This window comes from Oryctolagus cuniculus, chromosome 16, assembly GCF_051225735.1.
Source record: "Oryctolagus cuniculus isolate XC-2025 breed Fujian yellow rabbit chromosome 16, ASM5122573v1, whole genome shotgun sequence".
Taxonomy (NCBI): Eukaryota; Metazoa; Chordata; class Mammalia; order Lagomorpha; family Leporidae; genus Oryctolagus; species Oryctolagus cuniculus.
In genome coordinates this window covers 10399978-10425007 of record NC_142882.1, presented here as the reverse complement: position 1 = coordinate 10425007, position 25030 = coordinate 10399978, and the positions used below count along the sequence as shown (strand labels likewise).

The 25030-nt window shown below is 43.4% G+C and overlaps 1 long non-coding RNA gene and 1 pseudogene across 3 annotated transcripts; both read right to left on the bottom strand.

Moving 5' to 3' along the window:
* The window catches only part of LOC149121466 (vomeronasal type-2 receptor 116-like), a 67078-nt pseudogene that overhangs the window by 18881 nt on the left and 23167 nt on the right, over window positions 1-25030 (bottom strand).
* LOC149121467 (uncharacterized) lies at window positions 548-9690 on the bottom strand. 3 transcript variants are annotated; one of them, XR_016223249.1, is made up of 4 exons: window positions 9305-9690; window positions 8754-8815; window positions 5790-5893; window positions 559-624 (listed from the first exon to the last, which is right to left on the bottom strand). It is a non-coding gene; the product is annotated as an uncharacterized LOC149121467 (long non-coding RNA). The 3 variants fall into 3 exon arrangements; XR_016223250.1 differs by lacking the exon at window positions 5790-5893 and having other exon boundaries at window positions 548-624; window positions 9305-9688; XR_016223248.1 differs by lacking the exons at window positions 559-624; window positions 5790-5893 and adding an exon at window positions 7594-8275 and having other exon boundaries at window positions 9305-9686.

The window sequence follows — 25030 nt, the reverse complement described above, 5'->3', positions numbered from 1 at the left end:
AAGTCAAATTTATACTGGGGAGGAGGAACAAACAGAAAGAAACAGAGAGGAGAGAGGAGGGGGAGAGAGAGAGAGAGAGAGAGAGAGAGAGAGATTAAGAGAGAGAGATCTTCCATCCACTGGTTCACTCCTCCTAATGGCCACAACGGCTAGGGCTGGACCAAGCCAAAGCCAAAAGCCAGGAGCTTCTTTCAATTCTCCCATGTGTGTTCAGGGGCTCAAGCACTTGGAACATCTTCTGTGGTTTCCCAGGTCATTAGCAGGCAGGTGTATTAGCAGTGGAGCAGTCAGATCTGAAACTATCACCTATATGGAATACCAATGTCACAGGCAGTAGCTTTACCTGCTATGCTACATTGCCAGCCCCCTTTTTATGTTTTTTTCTAATAACTCTTCTAACATGTGTGTGGTGATATCTCTTTATAGCATTAGTTTGCAACTCTCTAATGATTAGTGATGATGAGCATTTATTCATATACCTGTTCACTGTGAAACTTCTTTTCAGAAATATTTATTCAAGTCTTTTGGAAGCATTTAGTTCTGTTTTTTTTTTTTTCTACTTTAAGTCCATGGGTGCAGCAGCCATTCCATCTCTCTTGATTACAGCAAGAAATCAGTGTCTGCCTGTTACAGAAAAAGAAAAAAAAAAATCATGATTTCTTTTCCTGTGTTCCCACAGCTGCAGAAGCTGCACTGGTATGGCTGTGCCATGGCAGGATGAAGTGGTGTCCTAAGGAATCCCGAAGGTAAGTTTTGGGGTCCCACGCAACGGCTTGGGCCCCAGGACCCAGGGAATGTCCATTGGTTAGCTTCCTAAGGGTTTCATGAGAGTGACATTTCTGGATGGACATGCAGAGCTAGATGAGGAAGCTGGGGTTGAAGGTAGGGCTGTCCCCTGCCCTGTGCCCTGATTGCTGTTCCCCAACAAGCCCTAACTGCTGGCTTTTCCCCCCAGCTCCTGCAGAGGGCCAGCACCCAGATGATCGTGGTGGTCTTGGAAGCGGGAACAGAGCTGCAGCTTCGCCTGGGAGCTGAGGGCCTGGTGCTGGCCTCACAGACAGCCCTGCAGCTCACACTGGGCCATGTGGTGGTCGTGGTGGTCCCTGAGAATGTCCTGACAGCAGCAGAGGGGCTCTGGTTCCCTGCCCAGGGCCACTGGCTCCTGCTCACAGGTGCTGACCCCACCTGGGAGATCAGCATGGAAGACGGATCTGCCGTTCCCCAGGGAGCAGTCGCTGTGTGTGTCCCACAGGCACACAGGGAGGCTGTTGCTCCCCACGGCCCCCAGCCACCGTTGGCATGCCCAGGCAATGCAATGCCAGGAGCTGCTCCTCTCATTGCCCCAGCCCCCTCTTCCTCACCCCTCGCTACAGAGCTGCTGCCACTCTGGGCTACTCCCATATGCCCAAGCCTCACCCAGAGAGGCATCCTCTGCCAGCTGAGTTCCAGTTGAGTCTCCATGGCCTGGAACCCCTGGCCTGCTCTCTCCTCAGACCTCTGCCTCCCTCTCCCAGCACAGGGCCCAGAGCTTGCATCAAGGCCAGCCCCAAGCCAGGCTGCAAGGCACACAGACGTCTCTTCCAACACTGATGCACCAGGAGCCCTCAGGCTCCACACAAACTGCAGAGATGCTTACATCAAGGCCATGGACACCTGCCCCTTCTGGATTCACCCATCCCTGACATCACCCCCGAGTATGCACGGGGGACACTGCAGATGTGTGGTGCTCTCAGATCTGCCACAGGTGCTGGAGAGATAAATAGTGGTAGTGATGAATTTGGGGTGTCAGTGATTTCCAGTGTCCTCACTGTCAATGGGATGAGAATTTTGGGTGACACCATTGTAAATACCTAAAATCCAATTGTAAATAATAGAACACTGTGAAAAAAATCAAAATAGCAGCACTGTGAGTCCTTACACATCTTGCAATTATTGAAGGTGAATTTGGACAGTTTGGGATTGTCGGGTTTATCTGGGGCCTCTAACTCTTGTGAAACCTGTGTACATACCTGGTGTGTATGATGAACTAAAGTTTCTTATGCAGTCCTTCTGTATTTGTGAAACACACTCTGGATTTAGACTTTGAATGGTGAGATGGCATTGGTATATGCCACCTTGATGGGATTGAATTGGAATCCCCTGGCGTGTTTCTAACTCTATCATTCAACCAATGGTATTAAGTAGAACAAAAAAAATACTAAAAGGAATGAAATAGCAAATTTTTGCTTGACAGTCAGGACAAGGGCTGATCAAGTCATTGTTTCTCATAGTGTCCATTTCACTTCAACAGGTTTCCTTTTAGGAGCTCAGTTAGTTGTCACCAATCCGGGAGAACATATGATATTTGTCCCTTTGGGACTGGCTTATTTCATTCAGCATGGTGTTTTCCAGATTCCTCCATTTTGTTGCAAATGACTGGATTTCATTTTTTTTTATTGCTGAATAGTATTTTATAGAGTACATATACTATAATTTCTTTATTCAGTCTCATGTTGATGGGCATTTTGGTTGACTCCATGTCTTAGCTATTGTGAATTGGCTACTCCTCTTCTTATCCAACTCTCTGCTATGGCCTGGGAAAGCAGTGGAGGATGGCCCAAGTCCTTGGGCCACAGACCCATGTGGGAGACCTGGAAGAAACTTGTGGCCCCTGGCTTCAGATGAGCCCAGCACCTGCCATTGCAGCCATTTGGGAAGTGGACCAATGGAGGGAATTCCTCTCTCTCTCTGCTTCTCTGTTACTCTGCCTCAAAATAAAATAAATAAATCTTAAAAAAAAGAAAATCAGCCATTTTGAATGTCTGTATCCAATATAGAAGGCTTGGGGTCTAGTCCTAGCTCTTCTCCCATTTCCAGCTTCTTGCTGATGTGACCTTGGGAGATGAAAGTTGTAGCTGAATGTTTAGGTCCATGCCACAGCTGTCTGCAGGGCATTGGGTTCTGAGCTGGTCCAGACCCTGGTCTGCCTATTGTAGCCATGTCTCTCCCTGTCTCCCCAATTCTCCCTCTCACCATTTCTCTTTCAAATAAATTTTCAAAAAATAATGAGTAGCGGGGCCAGCGCTGTGGCACAGCATGTTAACGTCCTGGCTTAAAGTGCCAGCATCCTATATTGGCTCCAGTTCGAGTCCTGGCTGCTCCACTTCAAATCCAGTTCTCTTGTATGGCCTGGGAAAGTGGTAGAAGATGATCCAAGTCCTTGGGTCCCTAAACCCACATAGGAGACCAGAAGGAAGCTCTTGGCACCTGGTTTTGGATCAGCACAGTTCTGACCATTGCAGCCATCTAGGGAGTGAACCTAGGGAAGATTCTCTCTCTCTCTCTCTCTCTCTCTCTCTCTCTCTCTCTCTGCCTCTTCTCTATGTGTAACTCTGACTTTCAAATAAATAAAAATCTTTTGAAAAATTAGTAATACATCTTCAGAAAATAAAAATAAAGTATAAACCCTCCACATCTACATTTTTGCAATTAAAATTTCATCATGGTTATAAAAACATAATATCCACAAAGTTAATCCTTCCTTCCTGAATGAATTTGTTAAGTCTCAAGAAAAGGAAACATCATATTATTCAACCCCTATAAGATGGGTGGGTGGGGGTTTGAGGAAGTTACAGATATGATGTCTTTAAAATCCTTACTTAATGCATACTAAACTGATCCTCTGTAAAAAAAAAAAGAAAAAGAAATTATCAATTCCCAACTTGACTCTCACTGGGATTAAACATGACAATAGGTCTGCTCTGATTTTATCATCATTAAAAAAAATCATCTATTATTTTTCACTTTATGTTTCTGTGTGGGAGCAAACTGTTGAAATCCATACTTAATGTATACTAAGTTGATCTTCTGTATATTAAGATAATCGAAAATGAATCTTGATGTGAATGGAAGGGGAGAGGGAGTGGGAAAGGGGAGGGTTGTGGGTGGGAGGGACGTTATGAGGGAGGAAGCCATTGTAATCCATAAGTCGTACTTTGGAAATTTATATTCATTAAATAAAAGTTTAAAAAAAAAGAAAAGTAAAAAAAAAGATTTATTTATTTACTTATTAATTGAAATTCTGATTTACAGGGAGAGACAGAGAGAGCAAGCAAAATTTTCCATCTGCTGGTTCACTCCTCCAATGGCCTCAATGGCCAGGCCTGGGCCAGGCTGATGTCGGAAGCCTGAATCTCCATCCTGATCTCCCACAGAGAAGGCACAGGCTCAGGTAATTGGGCCATTACCCGCTGCTTTCCCAGGGTCATTAGCAGAAAGCTAGATGGAAAGTAGAGTAACTGGGACTTGAACCAGCTACTGGGACTTGAGCCAGCCATAGAAAGTGGCAGTCAGTGTCACAGTGGCAGCTTAGTGCACAGGGCCACATTGCTGACCTTGTCTTTTCATTCTAAATAAAAGGAATCCTACTCTATTTCTTTTAAGATTTATGTATCTGAGAGGTAGAATTGCAGAGAGAGAGAGAGAGAGATTTAAAGGACTTTTATCTGCTGGTTCATTCCCCAAATGGCCACAACAGCCAGAGCTGAACCAATCCGAAGCCAGATGATTCTTCCAGGCCTCCCAATCAGGTGCAGGAGCCCAAGCACTAGGACCATCTTCCACTGCTTTCCCAGGCCATCAGCAGAAACCTGAATTGGAAGTGGAGCAGCCAGGACACAAACTGGCATCAATGTGGGATGCTGGCACCACAGGTGGAGGCTTAGCCCACTATGCCACAGTGCTGGCCCCAGGAATACTTCTCTTGACCCAGTGTCTGTGTATGTGATGCCACATTTCCATCATCAATTTCTCTGATATGTGGCTGTTCTCAGTATCTCTTAGTATACGAGCCTGATGCTTAGGAGGAAGAAGGAACCAACAATGCCTGCACACTTATGGAAAAGTGCACCCCCATCATATTTGGTCATGGCCCATGCTGGTTTCCAGTTTCACGTGACTATACATTTTTGGACCCAGACTTCATTTTTATGCAGCTTCATTCTCAGTACATCTAGGTTCTGCTTTGTTCCCACATTTTGTGGAAAGCAGGAGTCACGTTTAAATCACATGTGGTAGTTTCTCTTGATGATTTTCTTATTTGCAGGACTGGATGTCCTAGCTGGTGATTCTTGTGAGTGAATTGATAATACAGAAAGAGGGACACTTTTTTCTTGGTTTCCTTAAAAATATTTTTTTTTTATTTCTTTGAAAGTTAGAGTTAAAGAGAGAAGAAAAGGAGGAGGATGGAGGGAGGGAGAGAGAGAGACAGAGAGACACAGAGAGAGAGACAGAGACACAGAGAGAGAGATACAGAGAGAGATAAAGAGATACAGAGAGAGAGGTCTTCAAATCATTGGTTTACTCCCGAAATGGCCACTACAGCTGGGGCTGGGCCAGGCTGAAGCCAGGAGCTAAGAGCTTCACCTGGGTTTCCCACATGGGTGAGGGGCCCAAGCACTGAGGCTGTCTTCTGCTGCCTTCCCAGGTGTATTAGCAGGGAACTGGGGAAGAAGGTGAGCAGCTGATTCTTGAATCAGTGCCCATATGCGATGCCGGCATCTCAGGCAGAGGCTTAAACTGCTACGCCCTAACACCAGCTCTAGAAGGAATATGCTGACCACTTGACCCACTAATCTCACTGCTTCCTGGTGAGTTGGAAGAGATTTGCTCTTTTATCCAGAAAATATTTCATAGTAGTGATATTCACATTTTGCTATACTATATCATTCATTCCCTGAAATAATTGTTTATGAATGTTTACACTGTTAAATTTGATTTTTGAAAAGAATATTACAAAGAATGTTACTCACAATTTGTATGAACTCCTCAGAGAAGTAGAGATAAATTCATCACCTTATGTGAGTTTCTGATTAGAACTCCACCTAATTGTCCAAACAGACCACCTTGGGATGTCCTTAAAGGAAAGAGTGTTTGGGGTGAAAAAGATTTACTTTATTTATTTGAGAGAGAGCAAGATCCCAATTGCTGTTTCATCCCCAAATGCATGCAATCATGGGGTAGGGATAGGCCAGACCAAGTATTGGGAATTCAATCCCAGTAACCTCGTAGGTGGCCAGGACCCACCTACTTGAGCTATCACCTGTTGCTTCCCAAGGTACAAAGACATGGAGTAGAGCCTGAACTTGAACTCAGTTACTCCAGTATTGGAGTGTGCATATCAAGCATGCTCCACAACTCCCAGCCCAGAAAAGACTGGAAAAGACTCATGGCATTGAGAAATACTGAGGGATATGAAGATCACCTTAATTGAATTTATGTAGGAGTTGTGGACATGATTTTGAGATTATGTTTCTGAGTGTGTATGCAAGAGTGTGGTAGGGAGGGTGTGAGCTTTTCTCTCTCTCTCTCTCTCTCTCTCTCTCTCTCTTTCAAGATTTATGTCTTGGGGCTGGCACTGTGGGGTAGTGGGTTAAGCCTCCACCTGCAAGGTCGGCATCCCATATGGGGGCCGGTTCGAGTCCAGCTGCTCCTCTTAGGATCCAGCTCTTTGCTATGGTCTGGAAAAGCGGCTGAAGTTGGCCCAAGTAATTCAGCCCCTGCACCCATGTAGGAGACCAGAAAGAAGCTGCTGGCTCTTGGTATCAGATCAGCCCAGCTCCATCTGTTGTGGCCATTTGGAAAGTGAGCCAGTGGGTTGAAAATTCTCTCTGTCTGCCACACTCTCTGTATGCAACCTCTCAAATAAATACATAAATCTAATATTTGTATATTTATTTGACATCAGAATTACAGAGAGAAATAGAGAGATGGAGAAAAAGAGATCTCTCATCTGCTGTTTCCCTCCCCAAATGGCTGAAATGGATAGGGATGGCCCAGGCTGAAGCCAAGAGACAGGAAATCCATCTAGGTCTCCTTCATGGGTGCAGTGGCCCAAGGATTTGGGCCATCCTTTGCTGTTTTCCGAGGCACATTAGCAGGGACCTGGATTAGAAATGGAACAGCCGGGACTCAAACCAGTGCTTATATTGAATGCCTGTGCTACAGCCATGGACTTAACCTCTTGCACCACAACTCTGGTTCTGAGCTTCTGATTCTTGGAAGTGGACATCACTGTCTTGAGAACGACCCTCCCTGTCTGTTCACTGTGGCCTTGAACAAAGGTGGCATCTTCCAGCCTATAATGTGCCTTTTGAAATGTGTGCTTGTGAAAGAAAATAAATACAACAAACACAGAACTCATTTTTGTATTTTGTTCAACCAAAAGAAGCCAAGTAGCATCATTACAAACATAGGATATCAAATTGTAAAGATTTGACTAAACTTCTTCTTCTGAATTCAAATCTAGGATGTATATCATGAACCCAGTGCATATCCATATAAAATTTGAATACCTAAGTTTATTTATAGAAATCACAAGAGATACAAACACCATCTTCCACAGCACAGCTCTAGGGACTCTGGCAAAATCCCCTTCCTCCAAGTACACCAAATACAGAGCTCCACTTCTCTCCCAAGCATCTCCAGCTGGTGACAGTCTGGAGAGAGCACATGGCATTTCTGCACAGCACCAAACACCCACAGTGTCCCCCTCACAGAGAAGGGGTTGAGGTCAGGAATGGGGGAATCCCAGAAGGGGCAGGTGTCCATGGTCTTGCTGTCAGCTTGTCTGCAGTTTGTGTGGGGCCTGAGGGCCCCCAGTGCATCAGTGCTGGAAGAGACATCTGTGCACCTTGCAGCCTGGCCTAGGGTGGGCCTTGATGCAAGTTCTGGGCCCTGAGCTGGGAGAGGGAGACAGAGGCAGAGGTCTGAGGGCAGAGCAGGCCAGGGGTTCCAGGTCATGGAGACTCAACTGGAACTCAGCTGCAGAGGATGCCTCTCCAGTTGAGGCTTGGACATGTGGGAGTAGCCCAGAGTGGCGGCAGCTCTGTAGCGAGGTGTGAGGAAGAGGGGGCTGGGACAGTGAGAGGAGCAGCTCCTGGCATTGCATTGGCTGGGCATGCTGATGGTGGCTGGGGGCCTTGGAGAATACCAGCCACCCTGTCTGTCTGTGGCACACACATCAGCTGCTCCCAGGTAAGCCACAGACCCATCTTCAAGGTTGATCTTCCAGGTGGGGTCAGCACTTTGAGTGGGATGCAGGGGCCTGGGCAGGGAACCAGAGCCCTCTACTGCCTCAGGATGTGCTCAGGGACCACTACCACCACCACATGGCCCAACGTGAGCTGCAGGGCTCTCTGTAAGGCCCAGCACCAGGCTCTCAGCTCCCAGGTGGAATTGCAGCTCTGTTCCACTTCAAAGACTACCAAGATCATCTGGGTGCTGGCACTCTTCAGCCCTAGATGGGGCAGAAGCCAGGAGTTAGGGCTTGTCAGAAAGCAGCTGACAGGGTACAGGTGGCTGTGTCCCTACCTGAAACTCAGCCCCCAAATCCAGCTCTCCGTGGACACCCAAAAATGTCACTTTCCTGAAACCCTCAAAAAGATCACCAAGGGACGTTCCCTGGGCCCTGGAGCACAATCAGTCATGTGGACCCCAGGACATACACTCAGGGCTGCATGGAGTACTGCTTCATCATGGCATGGACAACAGCTGCCCTTCCTGGGCAGCTTCTGCACCTAGGGGAACACGGAGTTCATCGAGGGGAGGCGGCTGTCCCACGGGAGTCCCAGTGGAGGGGCATAGTTGTTCCCTCCACGGAGGTGTTTGCAGCCCTGGGCATCCTAGAGAAAGTCCCTCCCCCATTCCAGTCAGGCTTGGAAGGGGGAGCCTTTCCTAGTGGGGGCAGTCAGGTGAGAGCATAGAAAATGCCTTACCTGGCCTGGGACCCTGCTGCAGTCTCTGCCGTTTGGGGAGGTTGCCTTGTGTCCCGTGTGGTCTGCAGGAGAATGGGACTCAGTCAGCTGAGACCAGCGAGACCTGTTACACAAAGCCCCTAACTCATTGCAGCCCTGCAGCCCTGAGCCCATCCCAGTCCCCCAGATTCAACGCCCAACGCTGGGGCTGCCTGAATCCCTCTTCTCCCCTGAGGGTGGGGATTTCTGATCTGCCAAGGCCCATGTGGATATTACAACATCAATTGGGGGCCATACCAACCACTCAGCTTAAAAAGGAGTCTGCTCTGCTGTTCTGCATTCTGGGTCCCACCTGCAGATCCTTTAGCACAGGCTGAACAAAAGAGCATCACTGGACCCAGGGGGCTGATGTTCCCATCCCTGAAACTGTGCTCACTTCAGCACACACTGACATGGGACAGGAACCTACGAGGCATCTCTCTCTCTCTCTATCTCTCACTCTCTCTCTCTCCCTCTCTCTCTCTCTCACACACACACTCAATCTGTCACCTAGACACTCTCCTCCAACATACCTGCTGTCTCCAACAGGGCCGCTGGTCCCTTCTGGGCAGGAGTCACTGGGGCTGCTTGGGCGCCAGCAGCCACTCATGGTACAGATTCTCTGGTCTGTCTGTGCCAACCCCAGGTGATGTCTGCTTCCTGCAGATCTCCCATTGGCTCCTGCTCTTTCTCTTCACCTGAGGCAGAGGGATCAGCCCCCCAGCTGGTACCCCAGGCAACTTGAGTGCTAGAGAGATGTTCCTGCAGCCTCACACAGGCAGAGTGAGCTTGGACAGAGGGAGCTCCTGGGAACGCCTCCAGGTGTGGGAGGCAGGGTTAGAGCCAGGGAGGAATGGTAGCCTTGGCTTCCTCCTCATATTCTCAGCCTGATGAGCTTATGGGGGGAAGGGTTTGCTAGGCAGAACTCAATCAATCAGAATAATGATCCGCTGGCAGTCTTTCAATGAAAGTCAATCCAATAGAACCTCCCCTGATTAAAATCCCATCCAGTAAGAACTGCCTATGGTATGCAATTCTGTTAAACAATTCTCTTGCTCCTTATGTGATTGTTTTTCCAATAACCCTTGTGCAATTTTACAGGATTTGATTTTTATAGAGTAGTTTATTTATTTGAAAGTCAGAGTTTACAGAGGGAGATGGAGAGGCAGAGAGAGAGAAAAAAAATTCTTCATCCACTTGTTCACACCCCAGTTGTTTACATAGCCTTAGCTGTGCAGATCCGAAGCCAGTAGCCAAGAACTTCGACTGGGTCTCCCACATGGGTACAAGGGCCCAAGGACTTGGGCCATCCTCTATTGCCTTCACAGGCCATAGCAAAGTGCTGGGTCAAAAGTGGAGCAGCCAGGACTAAAACCAGTGACCCTATGGGATTCTGATACTGCAGGTAGTGGTTTTACCTGCTATGCCACAGCCCCAGCCACAGGATTTGATTTTTGAAATCATCCTTTTTTCCTATTTACTACTGGTTTCCTTCCTTCCTTATTTATTTAGAAAGGCAAAGTGGCAGTGGGATAGGGAGACCCAAAGAGCCATCTTGCATCCGCTGGTGCTTTCTACTCCTTTTCCATACTCATCAGGGAGCAGGATTGGAAGCACTGGAGCCAGGACTCCAACCTGTGCCTCTAAGGTATGTGACTGATTCCAGGCTGGCTTATTCCCCTGGGCCACAACAGCAGCACAATTTCTCCTGTAGCCTATTAAAACCAATGTCATATGCAAGTTTCTGTGTATGGAAACTTTCTAGATTTTTACATATAAATATGTTTTCCATATATTTTTTTCCTTGGTCTGTGGCTTATCCACTGATGGGATTGTGACTGGGGGAATTAATTGCATTTTTCCCGGTAGCTGTGGATTTCCCACTGTTTTGCTTATCTATTGTCTTCCTCTATAAGGACCAGCCAGAAGGCAAAGATCCAGCATTTTCCAAGAATCCACAGGCTGTATGCATCCTACTCTGAGGGCAGCCAGGCAAAACTTGTGACCATGGGAGAACCTGCGTCATTCTCATCTCCAAGCCAGCCCTCCCTGGTGAGTTGAGAATTATTGTGACCACCCAGTGTCCACTGGTGTACTTCTTTCTTTACTTAAATTTCTCTCAGTAACTGACAGGATTTTTCTAAAGATTTAGTTATTTATTTGGAAGGCTGGGTTACAGGCAGAGATTGGGAGAGAAAGAGAGGGGGAGAAGCCCTCCACGTGCTGGTTCACTCCAACCATGGCCACAACTTCAAACATGGGGCTTCACTCCCTGGTTTTGAGTGACAATCAATGTCATCTACCCTTAATTATGTGAACTTTCTTGGGATCATAGACCAGATTGTTCTGAAATATTTCTTAATTTATTTCAAAGGAAGAGTTACATAGAACAATAGTAAGAGCTAGTGAAAGATGATCTTCCATCCTCTCCCTCTCTCCTTCTCTCTCTGGCACTCTGCTATCAAATAAAAACAAACCCTAAAACACACAGCTTTTTGTTCTCATCCCCTCAAACCGCCTGTGGTTCCAATGCACTTGGCCTCAAACCTTTTGGATGACAATGGTGCACAGTGCGAGGCAGCTTCCACCAGGAGAAGGGGAGGTGGAGGCACCTGGGACCCCTTCCATAGCTGGAAGTCTGTGTCTTCCACTCTGCTCAAGTTTGATTTTGTTTTCCAAGGGGAGACTGAGAAGAATGATTATTCCTGAGACCTTGCAAAGGAAGCAAGTAGCGTGTGTGTTGAAGGCCAAGCCGAGACCCGGAGCAGGCTCTGCACAGCCAGTCAGACTGACCAGCTGCATCTTCAAGAGTCTGATCACTCGAGTCTCTGCCCACCCGGGCAATGTGGTTCAACACTTGCTGACAGAGGGGTACCTGGAGAAGCCCCAGCAGGTCTGTGCACTCAGGCGACTGCAGGGGCTCTGCGCCAGCAGCAACGAGGGAGAGCCTTTACCCACTTTGGAATTTGCAAACTCCTGGAAGATGACAGCACCAGCAATCCCAAGCAGATCCCCAGGTCCGGTTGGTGCTGGGGGTCTGCAGTCCAGGCCCAAGCCTACCCCTGAGCCATCCTCCAAGGTGGTAGTGGTGATTCCACCAGCAGATCTGGGTGTCTCCTGGCCTCTCTCCAGCTGGCAGGTAACTCCTGAGGACATCAAAAGGCAGACAAGGAAAGTGAAGGAGCTGAGGAGGAGACTGGCTGAGGCCCTGCAGGCAGACAAGATCATCAGAGAGAAAGAGAAGGTGGGGAGGGGATACTGAACATGGGGAAGCTGGAGAGAAGGGGCAGCCATGTGGTGCAGGCTCTGTGGGGGTGGGGGAGCCCCCAAGAAAGAGCTTTCCATGTTGGTCTTTGTGTGTAATGCCAGTTCGGCCCTCTTTATGGATCCAGTAATCCCCAACTGTACTTTATTAAACTCTGATAGAAAGGAAGTGTGGACTGTGCCTCTTTTTGTGGGGGACATGATAAGTTTCCCTTGAGAAAGTGTTTAAGTTTCTCTTTACAGTTTTTTTTTTCATTTTTACATCACCATCTTCATCGGTAATCTATTGAGGGATTATTGCCTTACTCATTTTTCTTCTTCCATTACTTAACATTAAAGGAAATGATGGCCCCTGCTCCAAAGACATTCTCTTCCTCTGATGTCCATGTGAATGATTTTCACTTTTAAAATTTTTTATTCATTTTTTGAGAGGTGGAGTTACAGAGAGTGAGAGGGAGAGACAGAGAGAAAGGTCTTGTATCCACTGGTTCTTTCCCCAAATGGTCGCAGTGGCTGGAGCTATGCCAATCTGAATCAGGAGCCAGGAGCTTCTTCTGGGTCTCCCACATTGGTGTAGGGGCCCAAGTGCTTGAGCCATCTTTTACTACTTTCCCAGGCTTCTCAGATAGCTGGATTGGAAGAGGAGCAACTGGAACACCAACCAGTGCCCATATTGGATGCTGGCGCACTACAGGTAGAGAATTAACCTACTGTGCCACAGGGTCAGCCTCTGAAGTATTTTCAGGTAAACAAATCAGTAGCATTTGGTACATTTGAAATTTTGGACAAGTTTCACCTCTGTTATTTTGATTGATACCATTGTTTACAATTCTTCTATATCAATCTACTGAAGAACAAAATCTTTTTAACGAATATGTAGTTGGCTAATTCCAACATCAGGGTCATGAGCTTCAAAATGTCACAGTTTTGAACATTCTGTTTAAAAATTTCATCACAGGACCAGCTTGGTGGCCAAGCAGGTAAAGCTGCTACCTCAGACACTGGTTTCCCATATGGGAGTCAGTTCGAGTCCCAACTGCTTCATTTCTAACCCAGCTCCCTGCTGATAAACCTGGGAAGAAAAGTGATAGCTGACTCAAGTGCTTGGGCCACTGCCACCCACATAGGGGACCCAGAAGAAACTCCTGACTCCTTGAATCAGTCTGGCCCAGCTGCTTATTGTAGAGACCATTAGGGGAGTGAACCCATGGATGCAAGATCTCTCTCTCTCTCAATCTCTCTCTCTCTATATATATATATATGTCTTGAGCTCTGACTTTCAAATCAATAAATAAATCTTTTTTTAAAAAGTTCTCATGTTTGATCACACCTTGTTCCCTGAAATGTCAGAAGACAGAAACATTCACACACAAGAGACCAAATTTTTAAGCATGAGGGGAAAATGGCTTTTTCAAGCTTTCCTGATGTATAGTAATACAAATTTAGTACGTTTCATGTATGTATGTTGACAACTTTGGACATCGCATACATCATAGTATCATCATCACCATCAAAGAAGTAGACATTCATGGGCACCAAATCCCCTTAGGTTGGGTGGTAAAAAAAAATCTTAAGTATGAAAATAATCATATGGATAGGATTAAGTGTTAAAGTGCTCATAGAAATAGGATTAAGTGTCTAGTAATGATAATAATAATCATAATAATAGATTTAAAAGGAGAGACTGTTCCAACATGGGAAGCAGTCCACACAGCAGACTCATAGAATGATAATCACTTTAAGTAGCACTCTTAATTCAGAAACAACCCTCAAGGCATTCTGTTCTGGCTACAATGCCCACATGTGCATTTCAGGCATGGAAAGTGAAGACACTACTGCAAAAATGTGTCCTACATGAAGGACATCGGTGGGTGAAACCCCAGTGGAAAGAAGGTGTCTTCAAGAAAGGAGGTACTATTCTCTGAAGGGAGGAGAGAACTTCTACTTTGTTTATTGTCTTGTCTAAATCCTGATGATGTTTGTGGATTCAAAAGTCTTCCGTAAGGGCCGACTCTGTGGTGTAGTACGTAAAGCCACTGCCAGCAGTGTTGGCCTCACATATGGGTGCAATTTCAAGTCCCTGCTTCTCCATTTCCTATACAGCTCTCTGCATGACCTGGGAAAGCAGTGGGAGTTGGCCCAAGTCTTTGAGCCCCTGCACTTGCATTTGAGACCTGGAAGAAGATCCTGACTCCTGGCTTTGGATGGGCACATCTCTGGCCATTGCAGCCATCTGGGGTGTGAACCAGTGGATGGAAGACCTATTTCTCTCTGCCTCTCCTCTTTGTAACTCTGCCTTTCAAATAAAATAAATAAAAAAACATTTTAAAAAAGTTCCATAGCTTAGGCAGCTCTTGTCAGGAGCCTCAGTTAATGACTGGCGTCATACACAAGAGTGTTAATTGTTGAATTAACCACAAGAGTCACTGTGCACTAACTTCTCATGCAGGGCATCTGTCCTCAATGAGTTGTCCTCAATGAGATCTAACTGCGAAACCTGTTCTCAAAGTTTTATTTCATTTTAGTGAATTAAGTAGAAGATTTGAACATCCCTTGTCTCGACTGTTGAGGAACAGTTTTTTTTTTTTCATGCAAATTGTTGAACTCTTTACTTACTACAGAGTTGGTCTTCTGTGTTAAAGTTAATTGGAAGTGAATATTAGTGGAGAATGGGACTGGGAGTGGGAAAAGGAGGAGGGAGTCTGGGCGTGTGGGTGGGAGAGCAGGTATGGTGAGAAGAATCACTATATTCCTAAAGTTGTACTGATGAAATTCATGAAGTTTGTATTCCTGAAATAAATGGCTTCTTTAAAAACAATAAAGTAGGAATTTGCATCCACATGCCTTTCTGAAGTATGAGAATTCACATCAAAAAATACCCAAGGACATTCCAGAAACCCGCTCAAAAATATTACAGAATCCTGATGATTGAATCAACAGCTCCCCCATCATTTCCATGGGTGAGGAAAATTTCTCCCACTTGAGTCCAGGAGGCCATGACCACTCAAGCAAAACTGAGCCTCTCCCAACAGAGAACTTGAGATTTGGAAATAAAAATGGGATTGCTTAGGACACTTGGTCTGGGATAGAAGCAAAAGATGGCCCATTTATTATATGTAGAATATATTTAGTAACTCAAGGGATATATAGGTTAAATTAGTCGAAGAGATTAAAGTCTAGGAAAAAGACAAATAGCTATATATAAAAAAAATAGCCAAGAGTTTATTTCACATCTAATTATTTTTTTCTTGTAGTTACATTACTTGAAGTAGTCTGTGCTTTTATTTACAGTCCATCATTTGGAGTAATTTACAATGAATTTGTCTAAGGGTCCCAAAGATGTATACCTAATATACCCTATATTAGGCATCATAAGCCCTGAAGATAAGGATTAGCTCACACTATGAATAGTTGTAATATCATGCGGAGATTTGGAAGTTTTGTTTTTGGTCATGCAGTAATCCTTATGATATCAAAAGAAAATGACATCTTCGTATATTAGAGATGTAACATAACATAAGTAGTATGTATACATAGGTTTAAATTTATAGAATGTACACATTTTTTTAAGTTTGGGCCTACAAGATAACACAAGGTGTCTTTAAACAGAAATTGTGCATTCTGAAAAATCTATGGATCGATTTGTATTTGCTGAACCAAAATTGAGCTTGAATTATTGAATGTAAATAGAATTTTAAAATAAACCTACCACTCTATGTGTGACCTACCCAAAAATCATAGTGACTTATCCATCCATGATTTGCTTATGTTACTGAAAAAATAGGTTTAGTTTCCATAAAGATGCAACGAAATCTTTAGGATGTTTGCAAATAGCCCATACCCTAGCCAACTTTGAACTACATCATACACCTATCTTGATTGTGTTAAGTCAATTCCCAACTTGTTGGAAGGGTTCATGGACAAGCATTTCTCACCATCTGAACCTATTACATGGTGGCCACCAAAAAACAAACAAACAATAACTAATTTCTACCAAAAAGAAACATTGAGGATAGGGAGGTCAAGGAAAAATAATAAGGACAGATGAGTACACATGCACTTCCTGCCTCTCATTTGAGTGCTCTCACTCTCTTTCCAAATATCCCTGTCCTACAGCTTCAGCATCTTCTAAGGAAAAGCCCATTTACAAACAGTGCTGGGCTCTGGCCTCAGAATCAGCCCTAAAGGCATTCGGATTCGGCTGAAAAGCCCATGAGAGTATTTCAGGCATGGAAAGCCCAAACACTCTGGCAAAAAAAAGGACCTAAATGAAAGATCTCTGTGAGTGAGATCCCAGTGGAACGAACAGGTCTCCAAAGAAGGAGGTACCTTTCTCTGAAGAGAGGAGAGAACTTCCACTTTGACTATGACCTTGTCTAAATAAGATAAGAGTCGATGAACTCAAAAGGCTTCCATAGCCTTGGAAACTCATGACTGGAGCATTAGAGACATCACTGATGCCATAAACAGGAGTGTCAATTTGTAAAGTCAACAACAGGAGTCACTGTGCACTTACTCCTCATGTAGGATCTCTGTCCTTAATGTGCTGTATATTGAGATATAGTGCTGTAACGAGTACTCAAACAGTATTTTTCACTTTGTGTTTCTATGTGGGTGCAAACTGTTGAAATCTTTACTTAATGTATACTAAACTGATCTTCTGTATATAAAGAAAATTGAAAATGAAACTAGATAAGAATGGAAGGGGAGAGACAGTGGGAAAGGGGAGGGTTGTGGGTAGGAGGGAAGTCATTCGTGGGGGGAGCCAATGTAATCCATAAGCTGTACTTTGGAAATCTATATTCATTAAATAAAGGTTAAAAAAAACAGTGCTGGGGAAGGAGATTCCTCTTATGATCAAGGCACCGTATTGCACACCACAATGTCCATAGTGTGTGGATTTTCCTCTAGGTCTTGAGTTGTTGGATAAAATTGGAGAGTTTCCCTGCCAAGCGTGCACATTACCAAGGCTTGGTTATCAATGCAAAGATGATAAAATGGCCTACTGAATTCAAGGAGGTATGGTTCCATGAGAAGAATTTGAAACAGAAGGAGGTGAGAAGAGATGATGTGTGAAATTTTAAATATGCGTTCAATTCTCATTTCACATGCATGCATAAAATATTATGTTCCTCACACAAGTCATCATCCAGTGTCTATCAAATGTGCAGGTTTCTATCAGCAGTTAGAGAATGGTAGTAACAAAGCTAATACAAGGAGGAAAGAAGCAAATTTAGTAGAAAGAAGCAAACTAATTCACAGAGATTCTACATATATTCCAACTGAAATAAATGAGTTTCCAGGCTGCTTGCCTCAAGCCTGCTTTCACCCAACTCCCAGGGTCTGTGTGGTGACTCCTCACCTCTTGCCCCCACCACGCTCCTCCTCTCAGAAATCAACTGCAACAGTGGATCATGGCTGCTAAGTGGGATATTGTTGTGCATGAGACACAACACATATTGACTTCTTTCCATGGAGGCTTCTCATTTTCACACCACAAGAGAGAAATCCCTGGCCTCAAACATGTTGTCAAGACAGTGGACCCTTCCCACTACCCAGAAGATTTCTTCCTCAGTCAACTATGGCTTCATGCTTTTCACTGCTTACCTCCTGGGTCACTTTGTGGAACAACTGGAGTCTGCCCACCAATTGCTTCTTTTGATTTTTTCCCAGGACGCATTGACATGCTGATCATATCTGACTCCAGCTATTTCATCTACAATGCTGTGTATGCAGTGGCCCATGCCCTCCATAAGATGCTTTCAGAGCAAATAGAAAAGGGATCTCCAGGAGATGCAGCTCACCCTAGGATTCTTCCATGGCAGGTAAACATCTCCCAGAACAGGACACTCACTGAACACCTGTTAACATCCTCAGGTATTTTTATTGCAGTAACACGTGACCATGTTTTCATGCTGAGACTGGCATGATCAGGTATGATGGAAAGTGGGCTCTTTCATTCTTCACTGGGCATATATACATCTATAATAGTTATCTGAGTGTGGAGGATTTGTTATCTGCTATTGAACATTTTAAAAAACAATTTATGCTATGGAACATGTTGAAAGTATTTAAAAACAGTATACATACTAAGAGATTCACATAAGTCTACAGATAAATGAGTTTTCATCATTGCATCACACTCATAATCAACACCCAAATTCAGAACATAGTATTACTAGTATCCCAAAGATGCTCTGTATCCCCAACTCAATTTCTTTAAAAGCTTTAAAGAACCAGAGCAGTTCTAGGAGATCCTAAATTATTATTCTCAGGCATTTCTTCATATTATAACTTTGTAAACAAAATCCAAAGTGAAGCACCTTTCAACATTGTGAAGTAAGCAAATTATAAACCATTGTTGGTTAGTCATTTATATAGTAATTATTATGACCCTGTCCCACATGACAATAATTGGGTTTGCAATTTGGCTGTGATTCCTGACCCCAGATTCTCGAGAAAAGAAATGCACCGAGTGAGTGGTAATGACTCAGAGCTATTGGGTCCCTGTCAGTTATTTTTTTCTTACCTCCTGGCTCTTGCCTCAATCCAGGCTCAGCCACTATGTGCACTGAGAGGTGAAGCAGCAAAAGGTTGGTCTCTCAACTATCTCTCTTTCTATGCTTCTCTCTCTTCCTCTCAAAAACCACAAAGCAGTCTAGAAACGTTTTCATATAAAGTAAAAGAAATCGCTGTTTAAGCTGAAACACAGCAGACCATCAACCTATAAATGACAATGTCATTTTATGTAATAGGCCTATGGAGAGGGATAAAGCAATAAAAGGACACAAAGGTCTGACCTGCTGTGATCACAGCGACACAAAGGCAAGGTCTCAGCACTGTGACTGACTTAGAAATTTCTCCCTTTGGCTTCTAGCTGTGTCCTTATCTGGATCACCAGACTCTCATGGGCATTCTGTAGGCTGAAAAAACAGCAATCCTGGGATTGGCTGTGCCCTACACAGAGACCAGTTCTCCCTGACGAGGGCTGACCCTGAAGACAGCATCTACTCCACATTCTCCCCATTTCAGTTGAGACTCAGGTCTCTGACTATATGCTGGGGAGATCTTGACATGTCATCATCTCTGCTTTTTCTCTGCTTGAAACTCCACCCCCTGCACACTTCCCTTGATATGTTGGTCAGCAGCTACCAAACTTATCTGAGGATAAATGTCTACACCGAAAGTCTACAGATAGAGACACAACCAGACTCTTATGTTCAAGCCAGAAAACACAGTGTCAGCATCTTGGTAAGCTCAAGGTTGTGTGTATGTGTTAAGTATCATTGTGACTGCATGTGACTGCATGTTTGTGCCTGTGTGTTTTGTCCCTATTGGCAATTCTGAAAAATGTGTGGCAGAAAGGCAGATGAATGAAAGCAGAGGTTCTCAGCCTTGTTGTGCCTTCCATGGAATTTTCCGTTTGCTCCCCAGCCTTTCAGAGGCAGAGGATAGGCATCAAGATTTCTGTGCCCACCCTATAAGCACATCCCCTGATCCAACTTTGGGGATCTTGGCAAAGATAAGACTGCTGGGACCTAGGACCACTACTGCAAATGTTCAGATCTGTCTGGAGAGGTGCCTAGCTACTGTGATGCATGCACTACTTCATTCAATGTTGCTGCCTTACTTATCACTGTTCCATCTTATGTCTGACATTTCTTATCAGAAGACAAGAACCTCTAATTCACTTTGTCACCCTTTGGGATGAGCTTCTTTAACTGCCCAATATTTTCATATCTTTTTTTTAACTTTTATTTAATGAATATAAATTTCCAAAGTACGACTTACGGATTACAATGGCTTCCCCCCCATACCGTCCCTCCCACCTACAACCCTTCCCTTTCCCACTCCCTCTCCCCTTCCATTCAAATCAAGATTCATTTTAGATTATCTTAATATACAGAAGATCAGCTTAGTACTCATTAAGTAAGGATTTCAACAGTTTGCTCCCACACAGAAACATAAAGTGAAAAATAATAAATGATTTTTTTAAATGATGATGAAATCAGATCAGACCTATTGTCATGTTTAATCCCAGTGAGAGTCAAGTTGGGAATTGATAATTTCTTTTTTTTTACAGAAGATCAGTTTAGTATACATTAAGTAAAGATTTCAACAGTTTGCACCCCCATAGAAACACAAAGTGAAATATATTTTTTGAGTACTCGTTATAGCATTAAATCTCAATGTACAGCACATTAAGGACAGAGATCCTACATGAGGAGTAAGTGCACAGTGACTCCTGTTGTTGACTTTACAAATTGAGACTCCTGTCTATGGCATCAGTAATCTCCCTATGCTCCAGTCATGAGTATCCAAGGCTATGGAAGCCCTCTGAGTTCTCCGACTCTTATCTTGTTTAGACAAGGTCATAGTCGAAGTGGTGGTTCTCTCCTCCCTTCAGAGAAAGGTACCTCCTTCTTTGAAGACCTGTTCTTTCCACTGGATCTCACTCACAGAGATCTTTTTTCCACAGTGTCTTGGCTTTCCATGCCTGAAATACTCTCATGGGCTTTTCAGCCAGATCCGAATGCCTTTAGGGCTGATTCTGAGGGCAGAGTGCTATTTAGGACATCTGCCATTCTATGAGTCTGCTGAGTATCTCGCTTCCCATGTTGGAACACTCTCCACTTATTTATTCTGTCGGTTAGTGTTAGCAGGTACTAGACTTGTTTATGTGCTCCCTTTGACTCTTAGTCCTTTCATTATGATCAATTGTGAACTGAAATTGATCACTTGAACTAGTGAGATGGCATTGGTACATGCCACCTTGATGGGATTGAATTGGAATCCCCTGGTATGTTTCTAACTCTACCATTTGGGGGCAAGTCAGCTTGAGCATGTCCCAAATTGTACATCTCTTCCCTCTCTTATGCCCACTCTTATGTTTAACAGGGATCACATTTCACTTAATTTTCAACACTTAAGAATAACTGTGTGATAATTACAGAATTAAACCAGTCATATTAAGTAGAACAGACAAAAAACTACTAAGAGGGATAATGTATTAAGTTGTTCATTAACAGTCAGGGCTATGCTGATCAAGTCACCATTTCTCATAGTGTCCATTTCATTCAGGAGGTTTGCTTTTTGGTGTTCAGTCAGTTGTCACCAATCACGGAGAACATATGGTATTTGTCCCTTTGGGACTGGCTTATTTCACTCAGCATGATGTGTTCCAGATTCCTCCATTTTGTTGCAAATGACTGGATTTTGTTGTTTCTTACAGCAGTATAGTATTCTAAAGAATACATATCCCATAATTTCTTTATTGAGTCTACCGTTGATGGGCATTTAGGTTGGTTCCAGGTCTTGGCTATTGTGAATTGTGCTGCGATAAACATTAGGGTGCAGACCGCTATTTTGTTTGCCAATTTAAACTCCTTTGGGTAAATTCCAAGGAGTGGGATTGCTGGGTCGAATGTTAGGGTTATCTTCAGGTTTCTGAAGAATCTCCAGACTGACTTGCATAGTGGCTTGACCAGTTTGCATTCCCACCAACAGTGGGTTAGTGTCCCTTTTTCCCCACATCCTCGCCAGCATCTGTTGTTGGTAGATTTCTGCATGTGAGCCATTCTAACCGGGGTGAGGTGAAACCTCATTGTGGTTTAGATTTGCATTTCCCTGATTGCTAGTGATCTTGAACATTTTTTCATGTCCTTTTGGCCATTTGGATTTGCTCTTTTGAAAAATGTCTATTGAGGTCCTTGGCCCATCTCTTAAGTGGGTTGTTTGTTTTGTTTTTGAGGAGTTTCTTGATCTCTTTGTAGATTCTGGTTATTAACCCTTTATCTCTTGCATAGTTTGCAAATATTTTTTCCCATTCTGCCGGTTGTCTCTTCACTCTCCTGACTGTTTCTTTTGCAGTACAGAAACTTCTCAATTTGATGCAATCCCAATAGTTGATTTTGGCTTTGACTGCCTGTGCCTCCCAGGTATTTTCCAGAAATTCTTTGCCTGTGCCAATATCTTGAAGGGTTTCTCCAATGTTCTCTAGTAACTTGATGGTGTCAGGTCGTAGATTTAGGTCTTTAATCCATGTTGAGTGGATTTTTGTGTAAGGTGTAAGGTAGGGGTCTTGCTTCATGCTTCTGCACGTGGAAATCCAATTTTCCCAGCACCATTTATTGAATAGACTGTCCTTGCTCCAGGAATTGGTTTTAGATCCTTGATCAAATATAAATTGGCTGTAGATGTTTGGGTTGATTTCTGGTGTTTCAATTCTGTTCCATTTGTCTATCCATCTGTTTCTGTACCAGTACCATGCTGTCTTGATTACAACTGCCCTGTAGTATGTCCTGAAATCTGGTACTGAGATGCCTCCGGTTTTGTTTTTGTTGTACAAGATTGCTTTAGCTATTCGAGGTCCCTTGTGCCTCCATATGAATTTCAGCATCGTTTTTTCTAGATCTGAGAAGAATGTCTTTGGTATCTTAATTGGGATTGCATTGAATATATAAATTACTTTTGGGAGAATGGACATTTTGATGATGTTGATTCTTCCAATCCATGAGCATGGAAGATTTTTCCATTTTTTGGTATCCTCTTATATGTCTTTCCTAAAGATTTTGTAATTCTCATTGTAGAGATCTTTAACGTCCTTAGTTAAGTTTATTCCAAGGTAATTGAATGTTTTTGTAGCTATTGTGAATGGGATTGATCTTAGCAGTTCTTTCTCAGCCATGGCATTGCCTGTGTATACAAAGGCTGTTGATTTTTGTGCATTGATCTTATATCCTGCCACTTTGCCAAACTCCTCTATGAGTTCCAATAGTCTCGTAGTAGAGTTCTTTGGATCCTCTAAGTAAAGAATCATCTCATCTGCAAAGAGGGATAGTTTGACTTCTTCCTTCTCAATTTGTATTCCTTTGATTTCTTTTTCTTGTCTGATGGCTCTGGCTAAAACTTCCAGAACTATGTTAAATAGCAGTGGTGGGAGTGGGCATCCCTGCCTGGTGCCAGATTTCAGTGGAAATGCTTCCAACTTTTCCCCATTCAATAGGATGCTGGCCGTGGGTTTTTTTGTAAATTCCTTTGATTATATTGAGGAATGTTCCTTCCAAACCCAGTTTGCTTAGAGTTTTCATCATGAAAGGGTGTTGAATTTTATCAAATGCTTTCTCTGCATCAATTGAGATAATCATATGGTTTTTCTCTTGCAGTCTGTTAATGTGGTGAATCACATTGATTGATTTGCGAATGTTAAACCATCCCTGCATACCAGGGATGAATCCCACTTGTTCTGGGTGGATGATTTTCCTGATGTGTTGTTGTATTCTATTGGCGAGAATTTTATTGAGGATTTTTGCGTCTGTGTTCATCAGGGATATTGGTCTGTAATTTTCTTTCAGTGCTGCATCTTTCTCTGGCTTAGGGATTAAGTTGATGCTGGCTTCATAGAAAGAATTTGGGAGGATTCCATCTTTTTTGATTGTTCTGAATAGTTTGAGAAGAAATGGGATTAGTTCTTCTTTAAATGTCTGGTAGAATTCAGCAGTGAATCCATATGGTCCTGGGCTTTTCTTTGTTGGGAGGGCCTTTATTACTGTTTCAATTTCTGTTTCAGTTATGGGTCTATTTACGTTTTCTTTGTCTTCATGGTTCAATTTAGGTAGATTGCGTGTGTCCTGGAATCTATCCATTTCTGATAGGTTTTCCTCTTTGCTGGCATACAAGTCCTTGTAGAAATTTCTGATGATTCTTTTTATTTCTGTGGTGTCTGTTGTTACGTTTCCTTTTTCATCTCTGATTTTCTTGATTTGGTCTTTTCTCTTCTTTTTTTTAGTTAGTTGGGCCAATGGGGTGTCAATTTTGTTTATTTTTTCCAAAAACCAGCTTCTCGCTTGGCTGATTTTTTGTAGTGTTTTTTTTTTTTTTTTTGGATTCAATCCTGTTAATTTCTTCTCTGGTTTTAATTATTTCTCTTCTCCTACTACATTTGGGTTTGGTTTGCTGCAGTTTTTCTAGGTCCTTGAGATGCGCTGAAAGCTGATTTATTTGGTGCCTTTCCAATTTCTTGATATAGGCACCTAGTGCTATAAATTTGCCTCTCAATACTGCTTTTGCTGTATCCCATAAGTTTTGATATGTTGTGTTGTTGTCTTCATTTACTTCCAGAAAGTTTTTGTTTTCTCGTTTGATTTCTTGAATGACCCAGTGTTGATTCAGGAGCATGTTGTTCAGTCTCCATGTGTTTGCATACTTTCTGGGGTTTCCTGAGTTGCTAATTTCCAGCTTCATTCTGCTGTGGTCTGAGAAGCTGCATGGTATGATTCTAATTCTTTTAAATTTGCTGAGACTTGCTTTATGGCCTAGTATGTGATCAATCCTAGAGAAGGTTCCATGCACTGCTGAGAAGAATGTGAAGGCTTTAAATGTAGGATTGAAAGTTCTATAGATATCTGTTAGATCCATTTGGGCTATAGTGTCAATTAAATCTGCTGTTTCCTTGTTGATCTTCTGCCCGGATGATCTGTCTATTTCTGAGAGTGGAGTATTGAAGTCCCCCAGTACTATTGTATTGGAATCTAAATCTCCCTTCAAGTCCCTTAACATATCATTTAAATGGACTGGTGCCCTGTAATTAGGTGCATATACATTAATAATAGTTACATCTTCCTATTGAATTGATCCCTTAATCATTATATAGTGTCCCTCTTTGTCTCTCTTAACAGTTTTTGTATTAAAGTTTATTTTGTCTGATATTAATATGGCTACACCTGCTTTTTTTTGGTTTCTGTTGGCATGGAATATCTTTTTCCAAGCTTTCACTTTCAGTCTGCATGCATCTTTGTTAGAGAGATGTGTTTCTTGTAGGCAACAAATAGATGGGTTGTGTTCTTTGAGCCAATCAGCCAATTGGTGTCTTTTAACTGAAGAATTCAGACATTAATGTTTAATGTGACTATTGATACATAGTGACTTTGCCCTGCCATTTTCCCGTAGATATTTTCTAGTATATGCTTTGAGCTTCCCATGCTCTTTTACTGGTA